The 21,122-nt window shown below is 47.4% G+C and overlaps 1 protein-coding gene across 5 annotated transcripts in view; it reads left to right on the plus strand.

The window, feature by feature from the left end:
• The first annotated feature begins 545 nt into the window (after window positions 1–545).
• BRD3 (bromodomain containing 3) overlaps window positions 546–21,122 on the plus strand; it is a 47,706-nt gene continuing 27,129 nt past the window's right edge. For 3 of the 5 annotated variants that reach the window (XR_015871913.1, XM_088453545.1, XM_088453548.1), the window contains exons 1-2: window positions 546–673; window positions 20,915–21,052. The gene's annotated coding sequence lies outside the window, so the exon portion shown is untranslated. Of the gene's footprint in view, window positions 708–1,014; window positions 1,134–20,914; window positions 21,053–21,122 lie in introns of those variants that run through there. The other 2 variants (XM_088453547.1, XM_088453546.1) reach the window with 2 other exon arrangements.

The raw sequence follows: 21,122 nt of genomic DNA on the forward strand, positions 1-21,122 counted from the left end.
GTATATTGCCCCAGCAGGACAGTATAACCCTCAGAGTATATTGCCCCAAGCAGGACAGTATAACCCTCAGAGTATATTGCCCCAAGCAGGACAGTATAACCCTCAGAGTATATTGCCCCAGCAGGACAGTGTGTAACAGATATAAATAGAGTTTCTGACAATGAGCTCCCAGCAGCCTGCACTGGGTAGAATGGAGGGAAGTCATGTTGGGAGGGAGGGGGTCCTGGGGCCTCCCCTTTCCCCAGCCCCCTGTCCTGCTGCTCCCCCGCTGCAGCCAGCGCCACACACGGAGCCAGTGACCCCTCCGGCCGAGCCTGAGCCCAGCACAAAGGTCACATGAAGCCGCTGACCGTGAGCTCACCCCCCGGACTACCCCTCTCGCTCCCTTTCCCGGCGACTCCACCGGGTGGAGAAGGGGGAGGGCGGCAGGGGGGGGGGGGCGGCGCTGGGAGTTGTAGTCTCCGCGGGCCTCCCATCTCCATGTCCTCCAGCGGCGGCGCATGCGGCCCGGAGACTACAAATCCCAGCGGGCTGTGCGGGTCCCGCGCATGCGCGCCGCGCACTCCGAACTCGTCTATTATGCTGCTGCCCTGGTGAAGGGAAAAAAGAGGAGACCGAGGAGGAGGCGCCGGAGGGACCGTGCGGCCAACGCTGCGGAGCGGCTGGGGGACAAGTAATCCGTCACCCTCTCCCCTCTATCCCTGTGTGTGTGTGTCTGGCAGCGGGGGTACAGGGCGGGGACCCGGCGGGGGGGGGGGCTCTCACTCACCCCCCTCCTCTTCCCCCCACCACCCCGCGGCAGCGGCCGCTCCGGCCGAGCAACAATGTAACAAAGCCTCGGACTGATACATTGTATCCGCTCTGCTGCCGGGAGGAGGCGGGGGTCTGCCGAGGGGGGCTCCCGGTCCGGGGAACAGGGGACATTTTCTCTGCCCGCCATCTTTTAAAGGGAAGAATTGCAGCAGGGGGGTGGGAGGCCCCGGGCTGGGGGGAGGAGAGGCGGATCCCGGGCAGCAGCTACCCCGCCGGGATATGTGTAGCAACCAGGGACCGGGGCCTCCAGGCTTCCTCAGTACTGTCACAGTGGAGGTCAGCCCGGTGTTCCGGCTGCAGATCGGGTCCCCCTACCCCAGGTAGATACCGGTAACTGTGGGAGGGATCCAGGCTGGGAGATGTCTGTGTGCTGACAGGGACCCTCTCAGGTCAGGAACTTCTCCCCCTGCTGGGATCCTATCCTGGAGGCTGAGTTCAACTTCTATGGTACAGTCTGTCCCCTGCCAGGCCCTGCTGTGTGCAACTTCTATGGTACAGTCTGTCCCCTGCCAGGCTCTGCTGTGTGCAACTTCTATGGTACAGTCTGACCACTGCCAGGCCCTGCTGTGCAACTTCTATGGGTACAGTCTTTCCACTGCCAGGCCCTGCTGTGTGCAACTTCTATGGTACAGTCTTTCCACTGCCAGGCCCTGCTGTGTGCAACTTCTATGGTACAGTCTGACCACTGCCAGGCCCTGCTGTGTAACTTCTATGGGTACAGTCTGTCCCCTGCCAGGCCCTGCTGTGTGCAACTTCTATGGTACAGTCTGCCCACTGCCAGGCCTTGCTGTGTGCAACTTATATGGTTACAGTCTTTCCACTGCCAGGCCCTGCTGTGTGCAACTTCTATGTGTACAGTCTGCCCACTGCCAGGCCCTGCTGTGTGCAACTTCTATGGTACAGTCTTTCCACTGCCAGGCCCTGCTGTGTGCAACTTCTATGTGTACAGTCTGCCCACTGCCAGGCCCTGCTGTGTGCAACTTATATGGGTACAGTCTTTCCACTGCCAGGCCCTGCTGTGTGCAACTTCTATGGTACAGTCTTCCCACTGCCAGGCCCTGCTGTGTGCAACTTCTATGGTACAGTCTGTCCCCTGCCAGGCCTTTCTGTGTGCAACTTATATGGGTACAGTCTTTCCACTGCCAGGCCCTGCTGTGTGCAACTTCTATGTGTACAGTCTGCCCACTGCCAGGCTCTGCTGTGTGCAACTTATATGGTACAGTCTGACCACTGCCAGGCCCTGCTGTGTGCAACTTCTATGGTACAGTCCTACCGCTGACAGGCCTTGCTGTGTGCAACTTCTATGGTACAGTTTGTCTCCTGCCAGGCCCTGCTGTGTGCAACGTCTATGGTACAGTCTGTCTCCTGCCAGGCCCTGCTGTGTGCAACTTCTATGGGTACAGTCTCTCCACTGCCAGGCCCTGCTGTGTGCAACTTCTATGGGTACAGTCTCTCCACTGCCAGGCCCTGCTGTGTGCAACTTTGTCTCTCCACTGCCAGGCTCTGCTGTGTGCAACTTCTATGGGTACAGTCTCTCCACTGCCAGGCTCTGCTGTGTGCAACTTCTATGGGTACAGTCTCTCCACTGCCAGGCTCTGCTGTGTGCAACTTCTATGGGTACAGTCTCTCCACTGCCTGGCACTGATGTGTGCAACTTCTATGTGTACAGTCTGTCCCCTGCCAGGCCTTGCTGTGTGCAACTTCTATGGTACAGTCTTTCCACTGCCAGGCCCTCCTGTGTGCAAGCACTATAGGTATAGTCCTTCCACTGCCAGGCCTTCCTGTGTGCAAGCGCTATAGGTATAGTCCTTCCCCTGCCAGGCTCTGCTCTGTGTAACGTCCATGGGTACAGTCCTTCCCCTGCCAGGCTCAGCTATGTATGTAACTTCCATGTGTACAGTCCTTCCTCTGCCAGGCTGTATGTGTATAAGTTCCATGTGTACAGTCCTTCCCCTGCCAGGCTCTGCTATGTATGTAACATCCATGTGTACAGTCCTTCCTCTGCCAGGTTGTATGTGTATAAGTTCCATGTGTACAGTCCTTCCCCTGCCAGGCTCAGCTATGTATGTAACTTTCATGTGTACAGTCCTTCCTCTGCCAGGTTGTATGTGTATAAGTTCCATGTGTACAGTCCTTCCCCTGCCAGGCTCTGCTATGTATGTAACATCCATGTGTACAGTCCTTCCTCTGCCAGGTTGTATGTGTATAAGTTCCATGTGTACAGTCCTTCCCCTGCCAGGCTCAGCTATGTATGTAACTTCCATGTGTACAGTCCTTCCTCTGCCAGGCTGTATGTGTATAAGTTCCATGTGTACAGTCCTTCCCCTGCCAGGCTCTGCTATGTATGTAACATCCATGTGTACAGTCCTTCCTCTGCCAGGTTGTATGTGTATAAGTTCCATGTGTACAGTCCTTCCCCTCCCAGGCTCTATGTATGTAACTTCCATGTGTACAGTCCTTCCCCTGCCAAGCTCTGCTATGTATGTAACTTCCATGTGTACAGTCCTTCCCCTGCCAAGCTCTGCTATGTATGTAACATCCATGTGTACAGTCCTTCCCCTGCCAAGCTCTATGTATGTAACTTCCATGTGTACAGTCCTTCCCCTGCCAAGCTCTGCTATGTATGTAACATCCATGTGTACAGTCCTTCCCCTGCCAAGCTCTGCTATGTATGTAACTTCCATGTGTACAGTCCTTCCCCTCCCAGGCTCTGCTATGTATGTAACATCCATGTGTACAGTCCTTCCCCTCCCAGGCTCTGCTATGTATGTAACATCCATGTGTACAGTCCTTCCCCTGCCAAGCTCTGCTATGTATGTAACATCCATGTGTACAGTCCTTCCCCTCCCAGGCTCTGCTATGTATGTAACTTCCATGTGTACAGTCCTTCCCCTCCCAGGCTCTGCTATGTATGTAACATCCATGTGTACAGTCCTTCCCCTGCCAAGCTCTGCTATGTATGTAACATCCATGTGTACAGTCCTTCCCCTCCCAGGCTCTGCTATGTATGTAACATCCATGTGTACAGTCCTTCCCCTGCCAGGCTCAGCTATGTATGTAACTTCCATGTGTACAGTCCTTCCCCTGCCAAGCTCTGCTATGTATGTAACATCCATGTGTACAGTCCTTCCCCTCCCAGGCTCTGCTATGTATGTAACTTCCATGTGTACAGTCCTTCCCCTCCCAGGCTCTGCTATGTATGTAACATCCATGTGTACAGTCCTTCCCCTGCCAAGCTCTGCTATGTATGTAACATCCATGTGTACAGTCCTTCCCCTCCCAGGCTCTGCTATGTATGTAACATCCATGTGTACAGTCCTTCCCCTCCCAGGCTCTGCTATGTATGTAACTTCCATGTGTACAGTCCTTCCCCCTCCCAGGCTCTGCTATGTATGTAACTTCCATGTGTACAGTCCTTCCCCTGCCAAGCTCTGCTATGTATGTAACATCCATGTGTACAGTCCTTCCCCTCCCAGGCTCTGCTATGTATGTAACATCCATGTGTACAGTCCTTCCCCTCCCAGGCTCTGCTATGTATGTAACTTCCATGTGTACAGTCCTTCCCCCTCCCAGGCTCTGCTATGTATGTAACTTCCATGTGTACAGTCCTTCCCCTGCCAAGCTCTGCTATGTATGTAACATCCATGTGTACAGTCCTTCCCCTCCCAGGCTCTGCTATGTATGTAACTTCCATGTGTACAGTCCTTCCCCCTCCCAGGCTCTGCTATGTGATTTATTTTTAATGTCACAACATGTTTTTAGACGTTTTCAGTGTAAATGTTTCTACTATGTCCCCAATTCCTTCAGCAGAACATGTAAAACTTCTGTGCTACCTCCAGGCTCCCGTCTGACCCCTGCCATTGCAGGCAGGTTACATTGTATAGTCGCTATATAACCCCATCCATGACTCTCCGTCTATGAATTACTTTTATGTTTGAGGCGTTCCTTGCGCTGCCTGAGGTGTCAGTTTATTACTATGTATCTAAGAGGAACCATATGTGCTCCCGGGTCCGCCTGTCTCATTGAAGCGGTGCCCCGACCTCTCCTGCCTCAGACCAGACCTGTTTTTGTTTAAATGTCTAATTTTGACAGTAACCGAACTTCTATTAAAGTGTGTGTGTGTGTGTGAGGTTTGTTTAGTGACTCTGCTGTGTACATCCCGTGTGATCAGTAGAGATTACATCTCGTTGCTGGTGATGCTTGTACTTCGTTCAATTAGAAAGTAGGAGCTGACACTCTAATGCTGAACAGAGGTGACCGTTCAATGCTTTGTTACTGTTTACTGTTAATAACCTGTTAGTTTGGAAGCGCTGAGCTATAATGTGTCGCCTTATACTTGGGTTGGGTCTGTGATAGATGCAACAGGTGATTATTGTGACCTGTTACAATGTATGGGAGGTCGTGGCAGGTTTGGGAGTGAGGAGCTGTAACTCTAAAGTAATTGTAGTGTGATTGAAGGTACGTTGTGACATTGGGCTGTTCTTAGCTACACATCGTGTTTTAATATTGCACCTGCTTCGGCAATCTAAGCTCTATTGCTTCTAATGTACCTTGACATTTATAGCTATATATTTGTGTATGTGTGTGTGTGTGTGTGTGTGTATATATATATATATATATATATATATATATATATATATATATATATATATATATATATATATATATAGTATTTTCTTTGTAACTTTATCATGTTGAGTGACCTAAAAGGCACCAGTTGATAGTTTGATGCTGCACCTGACCTAGGTCCACACTGTGCTATAATTGGACCGATTAGACGATTTTCAGCTGCTCAGTCCGATAATCTCAGAGTCTGAGCGCAGCACCCAAGCCCGATTATCGTTCCAAAACCAGTCGGATCAGATTGCGTCTGCTTCATGTCACTGCTCCAAAAAGTTGAGCCCATATCGTGCACATTTTGTAGCGTGTGTGAATTCCTCGACCACCTTTACTACATATCTGCTGATAGTTCATTTATAAACGGCATACCTGAGTGACGATCTTAGGACAGATAATCTATCGTATCGGAAAGATAAATCGGTGTGTGCGTTCCAAAGTCTGATTGCGAAATTGTTCAGAAGTGTGCCTAGCATTAGTTACTCAGATGATAGCGAGACATTAAAGGGGGCGATTCAATTAAGCGTGCTGTTGATAGCGCCGGGAAGAGTTCCCAGAGCTATTCGATTAAGCGCGCTGTTAGGCCGAGTAAAGGTTTTCTTCTCACACCCTCCTGAGGGTGCGAGCAGATATCCGACTAAAGTGCCGGCAGCGAGGCTGTTTACCGTCTTAGCGTGGTGCTAACAGCCTCATGGCCAGCACTTTAGTCAGAGAATGCCGGTTCTCGTGACTAAACACCCAAGTTAAGTCGTGAGAATTGCCATTCTCCGTCTTAAGTTGTAATAGTCAGACTAAACGGCGTTGTGAATTGAATAGCTCCGTTTCCAACTTCCCAGTGCTATTCACATCGCGCTTCATTGAATCGCCCCCAAAGTGTGTGTGTTTTTATCTGGTTTGTTACCCAGTTCATATTGTAATTTACTTTGCCCTTGTAGCGGTTTTACCCAGCGGCCTATGTGTCCGTATTCGTTAGCTGTTTTATTGGTTGATTTGTACTGACCGGCGCAAGTACTGCGTATGTTGGGGGAAGATATCCTAAACCTCAGTGTTGTCAGTGACTGTGTAATGTGGTAGGGTTCCTCATAAGCACCAGGGACCTCATTTACTAACGAGTTTTATCACCAAAACAAGTGATAAATGTCACCGTGTATGATAAATGGGGCTCAAGCCAATCGGCTCCCAGCTGTCAACTGTTAGAAAAATGACAGTTGGGAGCTGATTGGCTGGAGCACCATTTATCATACACAGTGACTTGTATCACTCCTTTTGGGGATAAAACTCGTTAGTAAATGGGGGCCCTGGTGTGATATATCCTGTACAATGGCTCCTGCCCATCCAGCCTGTATACACTGTTGCAAAGTTGCCTTATTTTATGTCAGTCCGTAACATAATAGTCCTGTAGGGAATACGGAGCCTGATTAGTTACTTGCAGGCTCTGGGGAACGCGGATAAATGTTAAGTATTATCCCTCTTTTGGGGAATACGATGATGCTTTTGTTTTTTGTCTGTAATTAGACCAATTTTTCAAACCTTCCCACTTGCATCTCTTTGTCTTCCACTGCGACTTACAATATAAAGTGCATATAAAGAATATATTTTATTTTGCAGTTCCTGTCCAAAGGGCTGAGCCCAATGTCCCATTGATAGAATGTGATTTGTGACCTCTGCGCACTCTCCTATAGAGCAGGGATGCCTGTAGTACTTGGTGCCACCTGTAATATGTAGCAATATGGATATCTAAATCCGATTACTCTGAGACCCCGATGTCTAAATATAGGTGTTTTTCTGCCGGTATCGAGGGGGTGCGTGGAACCAAGGGGGTGATCCTATTCCATGTGATGCTAAATAGCACTGGGAAGGTACCTGGGGCTATTCAAATGACCCCACTGTTAAGTACAACTAGAAATTGAGGAATGGCGGTTACCGCGCCTTTAGCTGGGTGTTCAGTTGCGGTAACATTTCTAAAGTGACCTTTTCAAAAATGTCAAACGCACCTGCAATCCCAAAAACACCTGACCCGTCCTTGCAGACCCCCCAGAAGTCTATTTTGCTAGTTTTAATGCTTGTCCCCCCCCCACTTTTTACTTTTTTGCCCCAAAAATAAAAGTTCTTTTTTGGGGTGTTCTTAGGGTTTTTTTTTTTTAATTTCTTTTCATGATTTGGCCTTTGGGGGGGGACTTTGGCCCAAGGGTTCTGGGTCGTTTCCCCACATTTGCACCCCAAAATAAAGATTTTGCCCTTCTTTTCACCTGCTATTCATAGGCGAATCTTTTTTGCCTATTTCATTGCATTGAGTTTCCGCGTAGGCGAAATACGGCTGGAATTGAATTTGGGGATTAATTCCGACCAGGCGAAAAGAGGCAAGAGGTGAAACTTTTTCGCCTGTAATTGAATGCGGCCCTAAGTGCAGGCCGCCAGGCTGTTAGAGCCGCATCATGCCGGAAAACAGTGTTGCGGCCGGCACAAAAGTCTGATCTCTGCTCGCACCTCAGGCGTGATAAGGTTAAGGTGCCCAAAAGCCCTACTTCTGTTAGATTTCTGCTCGCACACTTTAGGAGGCTGCGATCAGAAACCCGAAGTTATTAACCACTGAGGTAAGTAGGTAAATGAGGCGGAGACTCCTTCAGATCAGTATGCAGTCATTTGAGTTGCTGTGACATCACTGGCCCCTCCCCTGTCTGTCTGTCTGTCCACCAAATCCACCTTTTCTGCAAAGCAAGTCTGTGAGCTGCTGTCTGCCAGTTTATAAAACCAGCCCCATCTCTCCATGTTAATGTGCAACATGGGTTAAAAGAGACTGTAACTGAGCTAATTAGTTAACTTATTTCAAGTATATTAGCTCAGTTATACACAGCCCTATTAATGTTCAATGCTGGCATCACTTGGCCCAGGCTCAACTAATTATTATATTATTTAATCTGTGCATGAATTAAGCCAGTTTTATTCAAAAAAAGCACCAAGATCCGTTGCAGACCAATACGCCCTGGATGGATTGGGTCCGCTTGACGTCCCTGAAATCGCCCCTGCTTACTTAGTTTTGGTGAACCGAATGAAAGGTTCATTACAAAGGATGTTTTATTTTTTTAACCTAACCATCTGGTTCTCGTTTAATTATTTAAATACACAGGTGTGGTTTCTAAGGTGCCAGCATCTTCTGCTGTATGTATACAGGGCATTGGTAGAAACTATATTGTGCCATGTACAAAACACACAGACCGGGGTTCTCAAAGTGCTTGGAGATCTATTGACTTTGCGCATTGATACACATGACGCCATATGCAATTGGGTGCGTATAGACTGACGGATCAGTACATTAGTTGGTTTTCTATGTGTGATGCAGATCCCTGGGTATCTGTAGGGCAGAGCCAAATTCTATAGTAGCCCCTGTTTGTGTAGTGGATTGGACAACTGTTGCGGCTTGCAGTTATAGCTGATGTGCAGGTTATCCTTTCAACTGAAGCATTAGGATTGTATGAGGCTTTGTACACATATGAATCATTAAATACTGCTAAAGTACATATTGCGACTCACTATCCGTGAAACACTTTATTTGGATTATGTATAGAATGTAAAACCATCGCTAGTGAGTGTTTGTAGATGACATTGGTGAGTCGAGGTGATACGCCACACACTACCATATTATAAACTAGCGACCCTCCCCGGCCAATTTTGAATCTACGACTATCGTCTGTTTTTAACCGAGGTCTTATAAGATTGTCTTGTAGACAACTTTAGTCGGTTTTCCTCTTGACGTCAACGCGGAAATGTTTCGTTTTGATGTGACGCGCAAAAGGGCCACGTATAGTTGTCCATGAGACAAACCGTTTCCACTCAGGTCATCTCCAGCCACGTTACCTGTCTGTCCCTCCCTGTGCTATATTTATGGTCATGCCAAAGCCGACTCTTACGGGAAATGGATTAGTTTGAAATGAAAGAATCGTTTTTCTGGAGAACTGGATAATATGTATCAATCTCTACATAAAATAAAGTCCATCGTTGTGATATATCTTTAACAGTTTAAGCAGCGTAAGACAAGACAGCGCTTGGACGCTTTTTTCATTGACTTGTGTCACTAAAATCTCCACCGCTCATCTCCCTATTGTCATACAGTAATGTGTCACACACCTGTCATACAGTAGTGGGTCACACACCTGTCATACAGTAGTGGGTCACACACCTGTCATACAGTAGTGGGTCACACACCTGTCATACAGTAGTGGGTCACACACCTGTCATACAGTAGTGGGTCACACACCTGTCATACAGTAGTGGGTCACACACCTGTCATACAGTAGTGGGTCACACACCTGTCATACAGTAGTGGGTCACACACCTGTCATACAGTAGTGGGTCACACACCTGTCATACAGTAGTGGGTCACACACCTGTCATACAGTAGTGGGTCACACACCTGTCATACAGTAGTGGGTCACACACCTGTCATACAGTAGTGGGTCACACACCTGTCATACAGCAGTGGGTCACACAGTAATGTGTCATACAGTCCTCCTGACGTCAACGCGGAAATGTTTCGTTTTGATGTGACTCGCAAAAGGGCCACGTATAGTTGTCCATGAGACAAACAGTTTCCACTCAGGTCATCTCCAGCCACGTTACCTGTCTGTCCCTCCCTGCGCTATATTTATGGTCATGCCAAAGCCGACTCTTACGGGAAATGGATTCGTTTGAAATGAAAGAATCGTTTTTCAAATAAATTAAATAGAACCCATGAAAAATGGAAAAACTGAAATGTATCAGTAAACGGGCTTACATCAATTTTTCTGGAGAACTGGATAATATGTACCAATCTCTACATAAAATAAAGGCCCTCATTCAGAGCCGTACGCTCTGAGCAGAGCGCACGCTCTGAATGAGGGCCGGGCTCCATTTTCATGGAGCGTCCTCCTGGACGCTCGTATAGCTGTGGGTCACCACCCACAGGCTATACGAGCGTGCATTGTGATGGCCGCGATGGTCGAGACCATCGCGACCATCGAAATTGCGAGCCGGAGCCTGCGGTTGAGGTTTTCAACCGCAAGCTCCGGAGTGATTTTGGCTCTATCAGAGCCAAAATCACTCCCACTGACATCACTAGTGATGTCAGTGGGCCGGCTTCTGATGGGAGGCGTTCCCGTGGGAACGCCCCCGTCAGGGAGGCACGCCCACCAAAGGGGGCGTGCTGTCAATCAACATTGACAGCACGCCCCCTTTGATCGGACACAACGAGCGAAGGACTTTCCTTCGCTCGTCGCGTCTGGCGCATGCGCACGACGGAGCTCCCTCCGTCGTGCGAATGCTCAGTCCATAACATCGACCCACTTGCGAGCGGACAGCCGCTCGCGAGTGGGTCTGAATCAGGCCTAAAGTCCATCGTTGTGATATATCTTTAACAGTTTAAGCAGCGTAAGACAAGACAGCGCTTGGACGCTTTTTTCATTGACTTGTGTCACTAAAATCTCTACCGCTCATCTCCCTGTGTCACACAGCAGTGGGTCACACAGCAGTGGGTCACACACCTGTCACACAGCAGTGGGTCACACACCTGTCACACAGCAGTGGGTCACACACCTGTCACACAGTAGTGGGTCATGCAGTAATGTGTCATGCAGTAATGTGTCACACACCTGTCACACAGTAGTGGGTCATGCAGTAATGTGTCATGCAGTAATGTGTCACACACCTGTCATACAGTAGTGGGTCACACACCTGTCATACACTGTGTCATACAGTAATGTGTCATGCAGTAATGGGTCACACACCTGTCATGCACCAATGTGTCATATACCTGAACCTTCCTCCACAAATGCTCTATGGAATAGTGACAACTGCATCACAATCCATCCAGTGGTTCTTGAGATTATCCCCAACACACAGATTCCTGCTAGGGACCGTTTTTATTCTATGTATAGATAGATGCTTACTATGTTCTGTTGGACAGGTGTACTTTATCACAATGACTTGTTTCCAGCTGATAAGTTGATTTAACTTGGAAATTATGTGTATGTATAACAAGCCAGAACAATGTCGGACTGTTAAAACGTGAACTTTCTGTCCCGTGTCTTATACAGCTGGCCAGGCTTTTGTTTTACATTTTAGTTTGTCCTCACCTTACTGTCTGTGGGTGCTGCTTGTACAATAGCCTGAAACTGCCAAACACGCAGCACCCTGGACAAAGTTTTGTATAAAAGCAGGTTGATGTGGATGTGTTTATCATCCTCTCACTGTGACGCTGGTTTCGCACTGAATGACTTGCACTGATTGGCCCCCGTAGGATCAGGTCGCTCAGCCCCAGACTGGAAACTTAATCAATTGATCCGTTTTTGTCACCCACAAGGATGTGCATCCTGGATGGAGGTCCTGGTGTGGTGCCCAGGTCACATGCAGTCTGCCCGTCAGGCACTAGTTGTGTATCTGTGGCTCTACCGTGTACACTGAGGCATTTATTTGTGGTTTGTAGCACCAAGGCAGCTGGATGTTCAATGTCTCTGTATTATATGAGGCTTTGGGCTGCAGGGCACACTGGGACTGGCAGTGCCAAGCCAGATGAGCAATTGCAGGACCAAGCCTGTCCGGGAAGCTATTGGGCACCTGGAATAATTGGGGGGGGGGGGGGGAGTTAGCTCGCTGCTAGCTATACCGCTCGCTTATATACCGAATATATGTGTCTTGTGCAGGCGCCATCAAGTTATACCATCAGTGGGTGATAAATAGGAATAAAAAAAGTAAGGTTAAAAAATGAAAACTGTTTTTGTTTGACCCTGGAACTCTGAGAAATCGGTTTATCCGGGTAACTTGAGAATAGTTACTCCATAAAAAGAGAGCCTAGTTGAGGGGTGAGGCAGGAATTTGGCTGGTCACCACGGTGGTCAATGTAAGCGATCGTTTGCAGAGCTGTTCTTGGCGGAGTGTCTGTTATTGGCCGAATAACTATGTCCGCGCTGTCGTGGCTGCAGTACGTATAGCTGCACAAGTGGCATCCGAGATCTGGTCTGGGAGCCTCTAAGCACCCCATTGGCTGACGTTCCTTTATAAACGCTGCTGAATCAGTCTTGGGGGGGGGGGGGGGGGGGGGGGATTACATTTAGGTGCAAGTTTGGATTCACTGCAAATTCACATGTCCTCAAATTGCCCCAAATTAAGCTTCTTAGCTAAATGCACCCCAAATTTAAATAAAGAATTTATTTTAATGAAAAATTGCTTTCTATTTTTTTTTTTTTCGTTTTTTTAAAGTCTTCTCAAAAAGCACATATATATTTTTTTATATTTCCGTTTAATTCCTTTGTTAATATAATAAATTCTACAACTTTTTACCATTGTTTTAAAAAAAAAAAAAAAAAAAAAAAAAATGCACAAATCAGCCAATTGACACATTTTAAAAGAAAGCGTACAGTACTTTCCTTATGGCCACTAACCATCTTCTATAGAAGTTTTCACTTTTTGGGGGTCTAGAGAGGTCTCCCCAAATTTTCATGCTACTGAGAGAGGTGCGAATTGGCATTTCTGATTGTATCGAGTGCACGCATGAAGGTGAAATGTGCGAGTGTATCACATTTTTGCAAACTCGCACCTAATTGAATTCTCCCCTTAGTAACTGACCTTTTCAGACCGTTGCTGAACATATCCTCCGAAGCATGCGTACGGATTTTAATACGCATGCGCGAACCAGTCAGTGCGGCCGAAAATCGTTTGTTCGCTATATAGCGAATGCCTGCTATTTTGAGTGACAGAAGGAGGCGCATGTGGGTGGTAACAGGGGAAGGTGCTTGAAAACAGGGGTGTGGAATTAGATCGCAGGCGTGCTTAAAGGTCAAAACGGGCGTTTTAAGGGAGTGCATAATTAATACAGCAGTGTCATTGACCACGTCACTTGGTTTTTTTTTACTCCGAACTGCTCGCAAAATAGCGGTTGAAAAAACCAGCAACAAGAATAGCGAGCATTTCATACGCTGTTCGATGTACTCGATTAATCTAATAAATAGCGGACATGACGTATGGTGCGAGCGGCAAGGGGGCGTATTTTTCAAAATTACAACCGCAAGTTTTGTTCGCTCGTTCAGACTTAGAGGCGTGAACAGACCGCAATTAGCGAACGGTTCATTTGAATAGCCACCCCTTGTTTTAGAACGAACGACCGCAAATAGCGAGCGGCTCTGAATGAGGGCCATAGACTGTCAGCTTATCGGCACACTAGTGACTGGAGCCATCACTGCTCTCTTTGCGAGGAGGGGACAGGTACTCTGATGGCTGTGGTTGTCCTGCTGTAATGCTCCTACTGGAACATTGCTTTGGCTGAAATCTTCTCAGCTTTTAGCTTCCTCTTACTTGCTGGACTGGAAACACTGGTGGGGGATGGGACACTGGTTCTACCAGCGGCTGGCCCTGGCGCGTGGTGCTTCTCGCTTGTGTTGCTTTTCTGGAAATGAAAGTGCGAAAACCAAACCCCAAAATCCTGGGTGACCGTTTAACTTGTGTTAGAGAGTGCTCTGGCTGCAGGTCATCTCGTTCAGACATCTATAGGGGCGATTCAATGAAATGCAACGCAGGAGCGATGTGCTGCAGAGCACCCATGATTGCCCCAATGTTGTACATTTAACTTCTCACCCACATAGGGGTGTGCAGGAAAATGCAAGATGTTGGGCTGCCAAATGTACGGGTGGTGTGCGCACTGCACGGTGTTGGTGTTTAGCGCTGTGATGTGAATTTCTTTGAATTGATACCTATGAATGAAATTGAACTATAGACCCCTACGTAAAGCGTTCATGTCCCAACCTCTCTGTGAATTAGCGCTGTGTAAGAGGCCGTATTCTAGTAAACCGTCATACCTTCCTGAAGACTGCCCTGTGCGCTAGTTGTGCAGCGATTTGTTCTAGATCGTGCGGGGCAATGGCGATCATAAGAATACATTCTTTGATTGTTATCGTGTGGGCAGCACAGTTGGTGTAGCAGTCAGCATTACTGCCTCGCATCCCTGATCTCATGAGCTCGATTCCTGACTAAGGCTCTATATGTGGGGAGTTTGTATGTTTTCCCTTTGCGTGAGCTCTAGTTTCTTCCCACACTTCAAAAACACGCTGGTAGGTTAATTGACTTCTGACAAAACAAAGTTCACCCTAGTGTGCGTTTAATTGTTGTCTAAATTAACTTTTTGTAATTGAATCTGACCACCACCCTCCGGTCTTACAAAGCTGACTACAGAAGTAGTAACCAAAATACTGATTTACAAGTTTTAATGACAAAAGCTGTTTAGTAGCCATAAGAGTCTCCCAACCCTGACAAGTGTGAGGCCTCGTTATGAGGGACTGGGTGTCATGTGACTGTGGTAGGCCCAAACTCCCAATACATATCCCATATCGGTCTCGTGAGCAGATCTCTGTGGTTACCAGTGATAGTGTGTATGGTATACTATCGGGAAGCTGGCTACCATAATACCGGCAGCCGGCTTCCCGACTGTCATATCCCGGCGAGGGATGAAATGCCAGGCGCTGCCGGGAATCGAATTTCATACCGATTCCTTATTTTGGGCACCTTAAGTAAGGCTGTAACAATGGGAGCGATTCAATACAACGCGGTATGGATAACGCCGGGAAGGAATTCCCCATTGCGTTTTGCATTTAGTTGGGAGATGTCTGTTGCTACGCCTGTTTAGTTACAGTAACCGGCATTCTCCAACTAAAGTGTCGGCCATGATGCGGTTAGTACCGCGCTAAGCTGGAAAACAGCATTGCGGTCGGCAGTTTAGCCCCTCGTTACAACATAGCACAAGGGATAATTTGTGGATATACAGTTGGCCCTCTAGGACCAACTTATTAAAGCCTGATGTAGCCCATAGTCTTCTGAGAGGCCGTCACCCTTCCTGCCCTGTACCTACTCTTACACGTTGTTCTGCCCGTATGGACCTGGGAATACACGGGACATAGAATTCGCCATCAGACGTGTCTTATGCATGCTCTGCTTCATGGGTTTTTTTTTTTAGTTTTTTTTTAACAAGTTTACTTTTTTTTGTGATTTTAATTGGATGGGTGGATAACGGACAATAAATATTTAATAAAGATTAACTTTTTTATTTTGTTTTTTGTATTGTCCCCCTTATGACCTGTTTTGGTGAGCTCGGACCATGTGGCTGCTGTAAGGTTCTAAGTTGTTCCCTGCAAAATGTAGACTTGTGTGAAGAAACTATACAATTGTTGTAGATTTTCTGCGTTACGAGAATTGTTAGTTAGAGGCTCATCTCGCCGCGGTCAACGTACAACGTGTAATATTTAACTTGCATGCAATTGCGTCCTCTAAAAAGGTGCTTTCCGGTTAGGAGGAGGAACACGTGGTACGTCGGATGTACTTGTTGCAACATAGGTGTCGTAGTGTGTGGTACACAACCCCATACTGGCGTTATAAAGAGCCATGCGCCCATCTTACCAGCCTCCTGTGGCTATTGGCCCTTGTTTGAGGCTGAAGCAAGCCGTTTATGGGCACCTGGGAGGTTGCATTGGGTACTAAAATCTCAGCCTTCCTCACGTCCACAATGAGAATATATTCTCTATAAGCCCAACACAAAGATATGTACGTAATGGAAAGTGTATTTTGTCTATTTTTATTTTAACTTTATATCTTAAAACAAAAAAATTTCCAAAGTAATTCCGAAATATTGCATGGGAGCTACATTTGTAGCCGAAAAGCAATTTGTAGGTCACTTTTTGCTTTCGGCGATCATTCCCACTTAAAAATCATTGGGGGCGATTCAATTGATCGCGATGTTGAATAGACCCGGGAAGGAGGTCCCGGCACTATTCAATTCACCGACTTAAGTGCTTCTCGTCAGACTCAACAGCTCTTTTAAAAAGTGCCAAATGTATTGAATGCACCTGTGCTCCAGCTAGGAGATCTGGAAAACCTGAACTGTTAGGGGTCCTGTGGAGAGAGCTTGTGAAACTCTGACCTTAGGTATGTGGAGGTGCATGGCGTGTCGGAATTGTGTCCAGTATACGGACTGCTTTTTATCTTCTGCGATTCGTTTTTCATTGGACATGGTGGCAGAATGTTTCCCGTAAGCTGGCTTTAGCGCAAAGACCGCACATAAGTATTCCAATGGCCGCAGAAGCTCCTGTACAATCTCCCATCACCAGAATCAGATATATACGTGTGGGATTTAATTGTTTTTAGCGCCGTGATAATAAATGGGCGCCCATAGGAGCAATTTAATTATTTTTGTGCCCATTATCACGGTTGTTGGGCCCTGATTAGGGTGCCCAATTGGGCATTCTCGCACATTTCTGCTCGCCACCTCAGGAGGCTGCGGGGGAAATGAAATTGTTTTAGCTGACATTTCTTTTCGCAGCCTCTGGAGGTGGCGAGCAGCAGTGTGTGAAAAGTCCGTGACTTGGGCCCGTTAAAAATGTAGTAGCCCCAACCAGGACTTTAGACTGGTTTAGCCGCTTCACGCAGCTATACCCAGTGCTTTTGGGCACAAGCGTTGAAAGGCATGGGCGCACAAAACAATTGGGAATCGCATCCAAATCTCCTGTCACTTTAGACGCAATAAAACCATTGAGTCTCCCCCCCTACAAGCACGAATGCGTACAGCCATGGCATTTGTGCCCGAACTGTGCAATAGTTGAATTGCTTAGTTGGGCGTCCACTTATTAGCGCGTCGTATAAAACAATTGAATTCCCCCCATAGTTTATGAATCTTAGCCAGATTGTGCTTCCCTCTATCTGCGTAATAGTAGTAAATTCGACCAGATGTTGCCTGGAGTAACAAAAGTGTACAGATGACCATGTTAGGAGTAAATACTAGAGTCCTGTTTCCCAGTTAGTATACAGTGTAATACTGTAATGACATTACCGATACTAGTATGCCCTTACTGTACTTGGCATACACTTCATCTATAAGCGTAAGGAGTTGCAAAGCGAAGGACGCAACCAAATTGGCATATGCATAAGTTTATTTTTTATGCGCAAAATTGGGACCCCCTGCGTCCAACTCAATATCTGCTTCTAAATATTATGGGGAAATGGACAGTCTAGAGCAGCGATTCCCAACCTCGGTCCTCAAGGCACACTAACAGTCCTGGTTTTAGTTATATCCATTATTGTGCACAGATGGTTAAATCAAAATAACTGAGGTACTAATTAAGGGCCTGATTCAGAGCCGGACGCTATTTGCGGTCGTTCGTTCCAAAACAAGGGGTGGCTATTCAAATGAACCGTTCGCTCAAGTCTGAACGAGCGAGCAAAACTTGCGGTCGTTTTTTTGAAAAAATACGCCCCCTGGCCGCTCGCATCCTACGTCATGTCCGCTATTTGTTAGATTAATCGAGTACATCGACCAGCGTATGAACTGCTCGCTATTCTTGTGGTTGGTTTTTCCTACCACTATATTGCGAGCAGTTCTGACTATAAAACAACCAGGTGACATGGTCAATGACGCTGCTGTTTTAATTATGCACACCCTTAAAACGCCCGTTTTGACCTTTAAGCACGCCTGCGTTCTGATCTCCACTCCCCGTTTTCAAGCCCCTACCCCTGTTACCACCCACATACGCCTCATCCTGTCACTCAAAGTAGCAGGCATTCGCTATATAGCGAACAAACGATTTTCGGCCGCACTGACTGGTTCGCGCATGCGTATTACAATCCGTACGCATGCGCAGATGAGCGAACATCGGTCAGAACGAACGAGCGGCTCTGAATCAAGCCCTAAGTCACTTTTTTCAAGTATGGCTATCCCTAAAACCTGGACTGTTAGTGTGCTTTGAGGAGTGTGGTTGGGAAGCCCTGGTCTAGAGGCCAGCAAAGGGCTGGAACATTATGATGCTGTGGCAATTGTGGAACTACAAGTGAGGGCGTGCTGCAGTTCCAGTACAATTGGAAGACCAGTATTTGCTTTTCGCTTCCTATTTATTAGCTATCCCTATAGGTAACTCCGCTGCCCACCTCGTTATCCTCACCTGCTGCTCCGCCTCGGCCGCCCTCTACTGGCTGCCTCCACCACACCGAATCAAACGCCTCTTGCTCACTTACAAAGTCCTCGCTCACCTACTTCTCCACTCACACCCCGTCTTGCACTCTCCGCTCAGCCAACGGCCATCCCCTCCCCTCACCGATCACTTCCTCTCACTCCCGCCTTTTAGGACTTCTCCCGTGCTGCTCCCACTCTCTAGAAGACCTTTCCCCAATCACTGAGACTTTGGCCTGTCCTCCCAGGTGGTATACTCTCCCTTGTCCCTGAAGCCTACCACACCTCCTGCTAACTCTCCAAACTGCGCGCCTCACTGCACTGGTTCCTCCCTTGACTATGTCCTACCATTGCCCTGTTTGAATGTTAGCTCTTGGGAGCAGGGCCCTCTATCGGCATGTCTCGTTAACGTAGTTATGCATTTTGCGGGTCGTAGTCGTGTATCCCTGTCGGTGTGTCTGTGTACCGTGTACCCCTGTGCGTTACCTATGTACAGCGCTAAGGCGGGAGCACTGGAAGAGATGTTTTATATCTGTAATAGTCTTTCCCAGCGTGGGGCCGTGTAACAGCGCGCATCATAACGCACCTCGCACGCTAGTTTCTGTGTAATTATAGAAATACAGTGCTGATATACAGCATATTAATAAACGTTCTGCCCTGACATCGCCGTGTTTCAGCTCTAGATGAGATATGGCGCCTGTGCGTCACCGTGGTATGTGGCAATTTGCTGATATTTAGTGATTTAATATATAAGCATGGGTATCCCCACGTGTGTGGTAACACAGCCGTGAGCTTTGTGCCTTTTCTATTAGGATGGGGGGGGGGTTGTCATAATATATTTCACGTGCAGGTGTAATTGTGCCAATTCATTAATCACAATACCTGTAGTATCCTCCTATAATGTAATAACCAATGCTAGTAACAGTATTATACTACCTCTATAACCAGTAAGGAGATTCCGGGCACCAGTATCACGGTGGTAGCGTTCCCTCGCCCCGACCAGTATATTATATCAGGGCAGATTATTTGTCCTGAGTTTCTTCCAGCCAGAAAAACGCAATTGTCATTGTAGTGTGCGGTGAAGAAATTAGACTGTAAGCTCTTGTGGCACAGGGACAGATGTCATGGTTAAATATTCTCTGTAAAGCGTAGTGTAATAGGTTGGCTATAGATATAATGGTAATCCAGTTCTTCAGATTGTCTAATAAACGTTCCTAAGCATTCGATCGATAGCTCCGTGGCTGAATGATTGTCACCATAGAATTAGTTTATTTTCATGTTGTTGGTGTGCGGCTGGGAGCGTATTGTAGTTTATATCTATCCGTAAATTGAAATATTAACACGGAGCGCTTCACTCATCGGAGGGAATATCTATATCCAAGCTTACATTGATGCAGGTGACATTAGAGGTTTTGGAGCACTTGTGCCGTGTTTCCTGCACTTGTTATATATGGGACTGTCTCTGTAATTTCCTGAAGAGCAGTGACCACTCTCCTGTACTAGTGCAGCACTGCTGGGCACAACACAGCTGTACAGCCATAACGTGGTCGCGTATAGCAGCAGATGAGAGATGTGGTATACCATACCCCTTTCAGAGATGAGCCCCGGCTCAGAACCCTGGACACTGAACACAGTCGAAGCCGGGGTTTCAGTACTTACCCCCTTTTTTTTTTTACACCTGGGTGATATTTCCGGCTTGTCATCCTTCATACTGCACCCAGGTCTTCCATCTAACAGCGGACGCTTGGCGATTTGTCATCTCAAAGTGCTACTGTGCCCACCAATCAAGCCTTTTTTAGGAATGACCCAGGTTATCAAGACCCCGGTTGTAGTGACAGGGGCAGTGACAGGATTTGAGGAGCAAAATCCCGGGTCCGACCCCGTTTACACTGCACCTTCGACCCCGGTCTGCCCTGCTAAACTTGTGAGGTCATAAAAAGTGGTGGTGACTGCTCCACGGCTGCCAGTCTGCTCAGTTTAGGCATGTCCCGGGTCGAATAACCCGAGTCAGACCGTTCACACTGCACCGTGACCTGGGTTGTTCCCGTGTTCAACTTTGGTCGCTACCAGGGTTGGATTCCCAGGTCAGTTAACCCGGATTGTTTTTCAAGCACGCTTTCGCACTGAGCCGAGACCCAGGTCGACCTGGCAATAACCCGGGTTATTTCGGCAGTGGGTATTACAGTGAGTATTACTGAGAGTTATATAGTGGAAGGAGCAGGGTCTCTCAGCAGCACAGAGTATGTCAGGAGATGTGATATTTTAGTGAGGACAGGGCTACATGTGACATGTGAGGAGGGGAATGGAGGCAGCAGGAAGCCACAGACTGAGTTATGTAGTGGGAGGAGCAGGATCCCCAGCAGCACAGAGTATATCAGGAGATGAGTGAGTGGTTAGTGAGGACAGGGCTGCATGTGACAGGGGCAGGGCCATGTTAGACTCCTCTCTGATATCTGCTGTATATTCTCTGCTTAATTGCAAATATCATACACTATCTGATCCTTCCTCTCCCCCTGTTTCTGTACTACGCAGTATTGTGGGAAAGGGCCTTTTCTGGTGTTTCTGAAGAAGCAGAACTGCGGCTGGTGAGAAATATCCGACTTTAGGATTCCTGTGTTGGGAATGATCTCCAGATCCAAGATGGCTGACTCCTGACTACTGCGCAAGAGTGTAAGATGTCCAATATATATATATTTATATATATATATATATATATATATATATATATATATATATATAT

Source organism: Taudactylus pleione, unplaced genomic scaffold, assembly GCF_031769625.1.
Source record: "Taudactylus pleione unplaced genomic scaffold, aTauple2 ptg000583l, whole genome shotgun sequence".
NCBI lineage: Eukaryota > Metazoa > Chordata > Amphibia > Anura > Myobatrachidae > Taudactylus > Taudactylus pleione.